At 31.1% G+C, this 11,976-nt stretch overlaps 1 long non-coding RNA gene across 1 annotated transcript; it reads left to right on the plus strand.

The window, feature by feature from the left end:
- Window positions 1-926: 926 nt before the first annotated feature.
- On the plus strand, window positions 927-2,759 carry LOC145790027 (uncharacterized). Its single transcript, XR_014328652.1, has 2 exons — window positions 927-1,042; window positions 2,576-2,759. It is a non-coding gene; the product is annotated as an uncharacterized LOC145790027 (long non-coding RNA).
- Window positions 2,760-11,976: the final 9,217 nt, after the last annotated feature.

The following is an 11,976-nucleotide window of genomic DNA, read 5'->3' on the forward strand; positions in this document are numbered from 1 at the left end:
AAAAAAATGAAATTCATAATTGCTCTCCTGTACAATAATAAAATTACCTAAATTATTAATCGAAACATATTTTTAACATTATTAAAAACTATTAATTGACTTGATGATTTATTAATAAAAAGACAATTTATTATAAAATTAGAAATCTCAAGGGGTGGAATGTAATTTTCAAAACCACAGGGGACGATTCATATTTTAATTAAATCTCAAGGAGTATATTTGTAATTTACCCTTATACGTTTTTTGTTATTCATGAATTTTAAATAAGGGCAAAATAGGTGTAAAGCCCCTAAAAAATGTACTTTCTTTAAAAACCCTTACATTTGAATTATTTCCTTAAAGCCCCTTAGTTTCTTAAATTATTTCAAATTTTGCCAGTTAGCATTTTTAATCTTTATCGAAACAAGGATATCCTAGCCAGATTAGGTTCCCTAACCTAATTTAATTTAATTCTACATGAGTAAGGTCCCAATACATGTATTTAACTCCAAGCCCTCACTCTTTTATTTAAATTCAAAACTTACCCAAAAGCTAGTACCTTGTACCTTCTAGTACTTTGTATTTTGAAGTACCATCAATCTTGTAAGATATATATATATATATATATATATATATGTTTACACCTTGTAGAATGTGCCCTAGGAGCAAAAATAATTAAAATAATAACCCATCACATTTCCCCAAGGCTCATGATTATAAAATTCTAGAAAACACAACTTAGTACCCTAGACCTAGGATACAATTCTCAATGCTAGTTACTTTTCAACTAAGAGCCAACTAGATGATGCCTAATCCTATGATTTAACACCTTAATCACTCCTATCCCTTTTGATTCCAAGCAAAACTCTAAACTTTCCATCCATTTCGAACTAGTGGCCCTTTATGTCTTTTTACACTAATTTGCCTATAAATACCACCATCCCCTAGCTTGGCAAGCACAAACAACACACTCACACACACATTTGGCCTAGAGGAGAGCAAGAGAGAAGTCTTGAGAGGGAGAGGAAGGAAGAGGAGAAGTCATCTTGTTCAAGCCTAGCAAGTAAGCCACCAACACAACCTTTTCTTTCATTTTCCTTTTTTAATACATATTCCTAAGAGTTCTAAATAATGTTTTCAGATCTGTTTTTACTGAGTTCTTATGTTAAAAATGCTAAGGGTTGAGTATTGATTCCATCTCTCTTGTATTTCCTCCATTTTGGCACAAAACCATCTTTTTTTATACCAATCTCTCAACTTTCCAAGGGCACTCTTTCAAGCAAATTTTCTGAGTTAAATATATGTTAGTTAGCATGTTTTCTTCACAAAAGAAACAAAAACTCTCCCTTGGTGGAACCCTTTTCTCATAAATCTTCTTGTTTGGACATAGTACCTTAAAATCTGTTTTTTTCAGCCCACTTCCAGAAATTCTAAAAAAATGTAAAAAATTATTCGGGACCTCTATTTTATGTCAAAACCTCCCTTAAGGTGTTAGATTTCAACTAAAATTGATTTCATCGAAAAATATGAAGCGGTTTGCAAGAAAATCAAATTTTTGTAACGGTCGACGGATCTGGATAGATTCTAGACAGCGCTGGAATATTTTCTAAACAACTTAAAATCTTGAAAAGTAATCCCATTTCCGAAAAATGTTCTAGAAACTAGATCAAATTCTCTACGAACCATAGGAAGGCCAAGTCCAGTAAAGGATCTAAAATAGTTCTTTCATTTTAATCTTTATGTGATATTAAATCTGAAAATTTTGTTATGCATGGATGTTTTATGCCCTTGTATTCATGAGATTGCTTATTAGCTTATGATCACATCTTGGCATGATATTATATGTGTTGTGGTTATGTTATTTACCTTTCTCATCTTAAGAATGCATGCTTATATGAATATTATTGTCTTATAAGTTGGACTAACCTTGATTTTAAAATATTTAATTCAACGGAAAACCTAATTGGGTGGGTATTGGGTTTTCGAGCACTTGAGTAATGAAAAAATGAGAATATGTGACATATGGATTGTTGGGATGCGTTCCTTATTTGAAGGTTAAAGTCTTGCGCAAGAAATTGTCGCGTAAACCCTGGAATGGAACGGACGTATTCGGACTCTTTGCGATGGTTTGATTGGTGAGATAAGGTTGGGTCCGGATGGGACATTTAGGAAGATAAGACTTTTTTGGAAGGATGAGGTTAGATTCAGGAGATAAAACCTTTTTTCTTTTCGCTGTCCCTTTTGAGGCCCTACGGTTGGCGCTATGCGGTATATAACCGTTGGTAGGCATCCGAGGTTAGTTCTGCAACAAAGCAGCAAAAGGGGGAGTTCCGAATAGTCCGGTGTCCAATTCTTGTGGTTGGGAGGATGAAATCTCTTTGGGGGATTTTTAGAACACTAACCATTAACATTACAACCTTGTTATTTATCTGGATGACATGCTCCTTTCCTCTATTATTGAAATTGCTGTTATTGACTTAAATATCATGCTTCACTACCTGTTTGCCATAAATGTGATGGTGTATTGGATTGGGAAAAATGGACGGGGTGTGTGTGTGTTTACTAGGCATTCAAAGCTCACGGCGTGTCATGCCAGGTGCCGAAGAGGAGTTAATAGCTGGAGACGACGAGCCTGAAACCTTCAAAGACTTTTGGCCATCCTAAGAAAGTTAGAAATCCCTTTTAATATTTTGTAAGGCTCATGTAAGGATTTAAATTTTCCTTTTGGGAAGTAATGTAATGGAACAAGCCTTCGGAATTAAGAATATTTGTGGTTGTTACGTACTTATGTTCTATATATTTATATGTATGAACCTTATCATTGCTTATGAGACCTTGTGTCAATACCTTTTAAGATCTGTCAAAAGGGTAGTGCGCTGCCTAAGAAAGCTGGACTTAGAAGGGTGGCTAATTTGACTCCTTCGGCGATCTGGGATCTTACTTGGTTATTGACCATAGGACTCATTAGTGACTCTCCCTTGACTGCAATCAATAGTGTAGATTCGGGGTGTCACAATAAGAAATTCTTATTATTTTAGCCTTTGATTTTTGAAAAATGACTAATATTTTGGGACAATAAAAAATAGAATAATGGACTAATATTTTGGGACGAAGAAAGTAAAAAAACTGCACCTCATAATTTAATTAGTAAAAATTAAAAAATAAATTACTAAAATTATATTTACAATAAAATATAAATACATTTCATTTTATAAGTTTTATAATTTTAATTTACCATAGGATAGTAATAAATTATATTTGTTAATATACTAATTTTTTCTTATTTTATAAAACCTAAAAATTTATCTAATCAAAATTGTAAATTGTTGTATTCATAATTCTTATGTGAATTAGGATTGATTTGTGGTGTTAGAAAACATTAGAAGTGATCTAGAAGCTACTCGACTTAATATTTTGGATAACTTAAATTAGTTATAATTTTTAAATTTTTTATTTTTAGTAAAAAAAATTTAAATTATGTCAAAAAAATTTATATTTTTTTTATTTGTTTGCGTAGATAAATCTAAAAAGTAATTGTTTTTTGATCAATTCTATAAAAAAATTTACTATTTTTTCTTTTTTTGCCTTTTTTTTCGTTAAATTTTTAGTCCAACTCATGGAATAGAATTTAGAAGATTAAATTTTTTTGAATTTTTGGAAAAAAAATCACTAAAAATAAGAAAAAGTCAATAAAAAAATTACCAAAAAAGAAAACCCAAATACCCAAATATAACAGCAAGCAGGAATGGAGTCGTACATATGTATAGAAAAAAAATATATAAATAGAAAATATGAACTACAATTTTGGGTGTTGATTTTTGAACTCACAATCAAACTAAATTTTCTAACCGAGATCTAAGGAATTTAGCTGCACAGCACACGAAAGAATAGATTAAGCCCAACACCTACACATAAGAAGACAATAAACATCACAGTGGCTCATCCACCTGAGGCACTCCAACAATTAAGTCAGTCAACTTATCTCTAAAAAATAACAACTTCAGTGAACACTTCACAAGTAAAAGCATATTTTAGACTCATAGAGGTGCCTTACTTTTATAGTCAACAGTGCGCTCATCCTCTAGAAGTAACACGGACTCTATCCCTCGAGGATAACATCTATCTCGGACTTTTCTAATTTAGATTAGAATTAACAGTCTCATCTCTATTTATCTGAATATCCCAGACTCTGATATGATCGGATCATATCTGAACAACTTGATCCATCCACGTGCCACCTCAGCTAACAACGTCGGCCACGTGGACAATTCTAAAAATATATCCCCACAACAATATTAATTTTTTATTGATATAAAAATTAAAAATGATATAAAAGCATATACAAAAGTTTGGAAATAGCCTAAATAAGTATACTTATTTGCTTATTTGTTTTTTATGTCATTAGAAATATTTATGATAAAATTGACTTTAACATCTTTTATAAAGTCTTCCCCCAATAAACGTGATGAAATAATTAGCTGATACATTTTTTATTATCTAGAAATAGGACACATAATCCTAACTAAACAAGATAAGAGAAAAATCATTATTATTATTATCATTATTGTTTTCTTTTATTTATCCAAACAAAAGAGAGATAAATCACGATGTTTTGTTTTCTTTTCTTTTCTAATGGCTATAGCTCATTGTCTCTGATGTGTCATGTCATTTTCCAAACTTTGCTTGATTTTTTCTATGATCCTCTTACTAGTAAGCTTATGATTGGATCTTAGATTTCAAAAAGAAAAAGGAAAGAAAAAGAAAATACAAACTACAAAGAAAATAAAAGGTGAGATCTGAAAAGCTTTTGCAAGTTAAAACCAAATGCGATAAGAATAGCAGAGATTGGCTGGAACAGAACATAGCTATCTATCATTATTTTATAGTGAAATGTTTTCACGGGTACCACGGGGGTGGTGGTTTAGTGAGAAAGCAATTCTTTTTACGTGAGTGATTTAGGTTCGAATTTTGGAAGTGTGAAATAGCTGAATTTTTTAGCTGGCGGGATCTTGCATTGTATTTTGATTTATCTTGACTTTTTTTATGACATATCCATTGGTGTTTTGACAGTAGGTCTTTTCCTATAAATTAGGTTAAATATCTGACCGACAATCGATTAGCCAAGGCCTATAAATACAGTGATGACATCACATAACAACTTTTTTTTTCTTCTATAAAAATAAAAAAAATGCTTTCATGGGTCCTAATTTCCTTTAAAAGTTGGTAATTTTGTTTACAAGTTTAAGTTCTTTAAAGCAACAACCAACTAAAGTAAACACAATCCACACGTAACCTAAAATGTAAGCCATTTGACGGAACAAAATTTATTTAAAAAGCCTTCACTTTTAATACTAACTACTAGTCGGTCTTTTTTTTATTTTTATTTTTTTAATTTTATAATATTGATTGTCAATAGTATAGGAGATAAATTACAAATATCACTAGAACTATGTCAAATTAGACCCAAAAAAAATTAAAAGTTTACCACTCAACCATGAGTATACAACAAATCCAACAAAACAAAATCTTGAAACCAAAACAAGTACAAGGAAAAAAGTGTTGGAAAACAGATAACATAAATTAGTAATATTATGAATTCAGATTTAATTATTTAAAAATTATCTAAAATTGTGATTTTGTGATTTGTTTTATATATAAAATTTAGCACTATACAAATTTAATTTTCATTACACAATCTCGCTCCCAGAAAAATCTAAGTGATTAAGTATGGGACTCGGACTTTTTCAACAGAAATCCACGAATATATGGGAAAAATATAGGACTTAATAGCAAGGAGTAATGAAATTAGTGAACGTTGGTTCCATCTTTCCTACAGACTTGCATTTGCAGTGTAATTTTAGATAAGTTATTGTGTTGAGATTAGTGGGAGAGTAAGATTTAACAATTTGTGTTAGGTGATTAAAAAACATAAAGGAATATGGTGAATTATGATTGGTGTGAGACATGACCACATAACACCTCAAAAGCAACCAATAATTTTTTGTAATTTTATGGTACGTTGTGCTAGGGTTTTTTTTTTCTTTTTTTTTTCTCTCCAATAATATTATAAATTCAGACTTAATTATTTAAAAATTATTTAAAATTATTACTTTATGATTAAAATTTATTCTATATAAAAACTACACACTATACAAACACTACAACAAAAAGCAGTTTTGGCGATCAAAAATGTAAATTTCGTCGCTGAAAGTAGGACAATTGGAGACTAAAATTGAATTAGTGAAGACTTTTGGTGACTAAAATAGTTTAGTAGCCAAATGTATACTTATTGGCGACTAAAAATCAGATTAGTCGCTGATTACATGGGTTTTAGCGACTAAAACAATTTTAGTAGCCAAAAGTGAAGGTATTTGGCGACTAAAAAAAATTAGTAGCCAAAGGTATAGGTTTTGGCGACTAAAAAATGGTTTGGTCTCCGATTGTAGGTGTTTTACCGACAAAAAAAATGTTGTAGCCAAAAGTAAAGGTTTTTGGCTACTAAAAAAAATTTAGTAGCTAAAAGTGGACAATTGGTGACTAAAATTGAGTTTAGTCGGCAAAAGTGGCGGTTTTGGCGACTAAAAATCAGTTTAGTCGCCGAAAGTGGTTATTTTTAGGCAGAAATTAATTTTTTTTGCGACTAAATTATTGGGTAGTAGCCAAAACTAAGGTTTTTGGCGACTAAAAAAAAAATTAGTTGCCAAAAGTGGCTTCCTTTTTTTTTTTAATAAATAATTTATTTTTTATATAAATTATATTGAATAAAAATAATTATGTTTATATATATAGTTTAATATTAATACGGGTCAATATAGTATATAAATAATATATTTTGCATACATATTCATGTGTGTTATTGTGGCATAGTAGAGAGAGTGTGTTGTTAAAGGGTTAGAAAGTGGAAGGTTGGTGGTTCAAAACTTGGGAAGAGCAGAGGGTTAATTTTTTTTTTTTTTTTTCTGAAATAACCTTTTCGCGACTGAAACGGGTGGTCGCCAAAAGGTTCAGTATTGGCGACAAAAAAAATAGTCGGCAAATGTATAAATTAAAAAAAAATTCACTATTGGCGACTAAAAATTTAGTCGCCAAATGTATAATTTAAAAAATATAAATGAGCTTTGGCGACGAAAAATTTAGTCGCTACAGACTTGGTTTTTGGCGACTAAAAGTTTGTTAGTCGCCAATACCTTTCACGACAGTTTTCCAGCGACCAAGCCGGCAACTAAAAAATTTAGTCCGGAAATCTCAAAACCCAACTTTTGGCGACTAAAAATTTAGTCGCCAAATGTATTTTTTTTTTGTATTGAAATTTGAACTCTACTAACATACAATCATGCACCCAAAAAAATCTAGGTGATTTTGTCTAGGTTCTGAGACTTTTTCTTTTTCCTCTTCTTTTGTTCTTTATCCATTTGTTTATTTTTTTTCGTTTTATGTTTTCTTTTTCGTGACTTGTTAAAGAATCATGGGACACACTTTGGCTTCGGCTTTACTGCTAGCATGCGATTTGAATATAATTTTATAGGAGTGGTGATATGATATACGAAAAAAATTAATTAATTAATAAACAGCAGTGTATTGAATTTGTGATATGATATATGAAAAAAATTAATTAATTAATAAACAACAGTATATTGAATTTGTACCACTACAAGAAAAAACATCTTTGGCGACTAGATTTTTAGTCGCCAAAAGTCCTTTTTTAGTCGCCAAATGTCAAATTTTCACTTTACCCGACAAAAACTTTTAGTCGCCGGTTTTGTCGCGAATACATGGTCGCGAATACCTTTGGCGACTAAAAAACTGTTAGTCGGCAATATATAGGTCGTCAGCGACCAAAGAATTTGTCGCCAAATGCAATTCCATTTTTGGAAATTATACATTTTGCGACTAAACTTTTAGTCGCCAATACTGATTTTTTTTTAGATTATTTAAACATTTGCCGACTAAATTTTCATCGCCAAAAAGTATACCTTTCGGCGACCACAGATTTTAGTCGCCAAAACCATTTTTCAGAAAAAAAAAAAAAAAAAAAAAAAAAAAAAAAAAAAAAAAAATTGCCTCTGCTAGTCCTAAGTTTCGAACCCGCAACATGTCCCAACATTGTCAACCTTTACCAACACTTTCTCCCCACTACGCTACTACAACATCACATGAATATTAATGCAATATTTATTATTTATATACTATATTGACTAGCATTAATACAAAATTATATATATAAAAATAATTATTTTTATTTAATATATTTTATGTAAAAAATAAATTATTTACTAAAAATATAGGATAGCACTTTTGGCGACTAAATCTGAATTTTAGTCGCCAATTCTCCATTTTTGGCTACTAATTTGTTTTCTGTCGCTAAAAGAATTAAATACCGCCTAAGGATAGCACTTTTGGCGACTAAACTGAATTTTAGTCGCCAAAACCTCTACTTTGGGTGACTAAACTGCATTTTAGTCGGCAATTCTTGACCTTTAGTTACTAATTTTTTTTTGTAGCCAAAAAGCTTCACTTTCAGCGACTAAACTGTTTTTAGTAGGCAAAACACCTATAATCGGCAACCAAACTGCCGTTTAGTCGCCAAAACCATCACTTTTGGCTACTAAACCATTTTTAGTCGCCAAAAATCGTGACTTTTGGCTACTAAACAACCTTCAGTCGCTAAAACCCCTACATTCGGCGACTAAACTGCCTTTTAGTCGCTAATACCCTTATATTTGGCGACTAAACTCTTTTAGTCGGCAAAAGTGATCAATTTTGGCGACTAATTCCATTTTAGTCGCCAATTCTACTACTTTCAGCGACGAAAAATACAGTTTTGGTCGCCAAAAGTGCTTTTTGTTGTAGTGTACACACAAGACGACAAATATTATTGTATTGGAACTTATTATTTTAAAATAAAGTACTCATTAAATAATATTTAATTACAAAGATAATATCATTATGATTGAAAAATTGGTATAAAAATTATATTTTCTGTTTTATAGCATCTCTATTAAAATAGTCAAATTTTTAGTTAAATTTAACTAACAGGCTATTTTTCTATTTTAGATAACCATCATTTCAAATACATTCTTTCTTTTTACTCTATTCTATTTTTATTTTACTTTTTTCCAATTGAAAATTTAATATTTAAGAGAGAATTAAAATAATGAATGATCACATTTGTTTAGAATAATGATATACAAATAAAATATTAGATAAATTACATTCATATCTCTTAAAATTTGAAGAAAATATAATAAATTTCACAAGTTTACATAATTATATTAGAATCCTTGAATATTTTAATTTACGTAATGCTACTCATTTTTCTCCATAATTTGTTAGTTTTATGGATAAAAAAAAAGTTATTGTTTTACATTAAAATGTACATCTTATTTTATTTATCTTTGAGTCTTAACATTACCTCTATTCGTTTCGATCCCTGTAAGATTACTAATAAAGACGATGATTTAATTATCTCAAAACATAGGGTTTGATGTATCTAAACTTCAGGGAAGTCAATGTAATTTCTCCTAAAAGAATTTATATTGAATTTATATACAAAATGATATGACACATACTTTGTTCATCTCATTTTAAAATACATATTTTTCTAACTTATATTTTAAAAAATAACACAATTATATCATTATGATTCAATTGTTTTTTTTAATACAAATTTTGTTTATAAATAATTTTTCTTAATTTATCAAATTGTGTTTTTTATCTCATGTATTACAATTGCATTAGTTTAATGATTTTACCACTAATGTTTATTATTAATATAGTAATAATTTATTAGATGATAAATAAAATACAAATAACGTGTTAAATCATATTAACGTGTTAAAATACACATGTTGAAATAGATAGGAACCAAATTAAATCATATTACACATGCAAATTGGAATATATACATTCCCACGGGGGTTGGGCTTGGGCCTATAACGTGTTAAGTTAGTGGTGAGCTTTGAGCAATATATTCAAAATGAGTAATGCTATACAAACAAAAAAAAAAAAAAATTAAACATAATTTTTATTTATATGTGGACCTTTGATTTCAATATAAAATATCATTGGAGATAGATTTATTTATAATAATGACATTACTGCATCATTCTCTTGTCAAAATTTTTGTATGAATTTTATGTATGTTTAGAATTTTCCTATTCAAATTGAGACTTATTTTGGAAATTAATTATTTTAGTCAAAAAAAAAATAATATAAAAAAAAAAGTTGAGTTTTTTTCTCTATTTCTTTTATAGTTCTTTTTGTAAAATGTTAAAAAATTAACTGAAATAATTAATTCCCAAAACAATTTTGATTCTTATGTGACAAAATGCAAGCAAGCGTCTACTTTTGGGACGACAATGAGGAATGCTCACACACAATGGAAATGGGTTCTAAAGATTTTTCTGCTTTTCCAAAATGCAAATCACTATGGTTGCTTTTTGATTCTGAAAATAACCCTCCGATCTGACCTTTATTTGATTGGGTGCAATGCAATAACAGACATATATTATCATTTTTCTCTTCGTCCATCTTTTACTTCCAAAGTAGTTACGTAGCTATCACAACCTTGGATTGGAATGGAAAAAAAGAAAATTATTATTGACACTTTCCTGGACCTAAAAAAGCAAACGGCCCTTTCAATTTATTTTTGAATGCAACGTGCTGTTTTGTATGTTAGTGTTTTTTTTGTGTTTTTGGGTGGAAATATGGTAGTGTTCTTTCTTTCTAGATTCTTCATGTTGTTCACGGTCTTAGATGGTCCATGGACTCAAATTAATGAGATCTTGTTCGTGCATTGCATGCCTACTTTTCCAATCAATATGGCATCACAACTTTGATTGAGTGTTTGGCTTCATAGATTATCACCCACAACTTTTTCGGGTAATAACAACACAACAACAAACTTATACCCCAATAAAAACGCAAATAATATCTGTGGGGGAGTGGTTTTGGAAATACGATTTGGATCTAATGGGGCACTCGAGATCCTCAGCTGGTGACTTGAAAAAGAATGAAAACTCCGATCGGGAGTGCCAGAATTAGCACTCCAACGGATAAGTCAGTATATACTCTTTCGATTGCTTGTATTTTAAGTTAAACGTACTAGTTCTCACGTACCTCTCTTTGGTTGTTATTCTTCTATTTATATATGATCTTGGCCCTTAGGGTAGGGCCCACTCTTAATCCACCATATAACCATTTACTCGGCTCCTCGCTTAACTGGCTATGCGGCCGATTAAGATACCTCTGGATTTGTACAAAATTGGGCCGAATACAATGTATATACCTCGACTCTCCATGTTCAATTATTCGGCCTCTTTGCACCCCCTTATACTCGGCCCCCACAATTGCCTCCCAAACACTCCACTAACAACAGTTAGCTGGTGTGTTTGGTTTCGAATTCGAAAAGTCAGAGCCAAAATTCGGCGGCCAACCTCATTCCAACGCAAACGTCAGAGCTCACACGCCTTTTGGTCATTATTACACTTTCCCGCCCCGTTGTACATTTCCCTAATTTATTGTGATTTGAAACTTTGTTGTCTCTTCAAATGCATGTTTTTTGAATACTCGAAGCTCCTGGATTGCCAATCGATATACATCCTCCATTTCGCATCCTCTGCAACTTCCTTCCGTCTGTCGTTGTCTCCTTTGCTCCTTGTGAGTTCTCTTCCCCTTCTTTTCGAATCCCAATTCCTTGCTTATTTTTATTTTAGCACTCTCCTTAAACTTGCTAGTATGGCCAAACATTTAAAAGACCTACTTTTTGCGGACCGTATTTCTGGGTTTCGATGCCATTTTTTCATCCCCGACGATGTCCATCTGTCACTCGTGACAGACAGCACTCTTGATATGGAGAGGGATGATGAAAGTACAATCATCTTTCCTCTCCTATCTATCGCTGAGGGCGGAGTTCCTTTTCCTTTTCACCCATTTCTTAGGGTCGTCCTTCGCCATTGGGGTCTGATTCCTTCGCAACCCAACGTAAACTTATTCCGC

This window comes from Camellia sinensis, chromosome 1 (assembly GCF_055761805.1).
Source record: "Camellia sinensis isolate YWXY chromosome 1, ASM5576180v1, whole genome shotgun sequence".
NCBI lineage: Eukaryota > Viridiplantae > Streptophyta > Magnoliopsida > Ericales > Theaceae > Camellia > Camellia sinensis.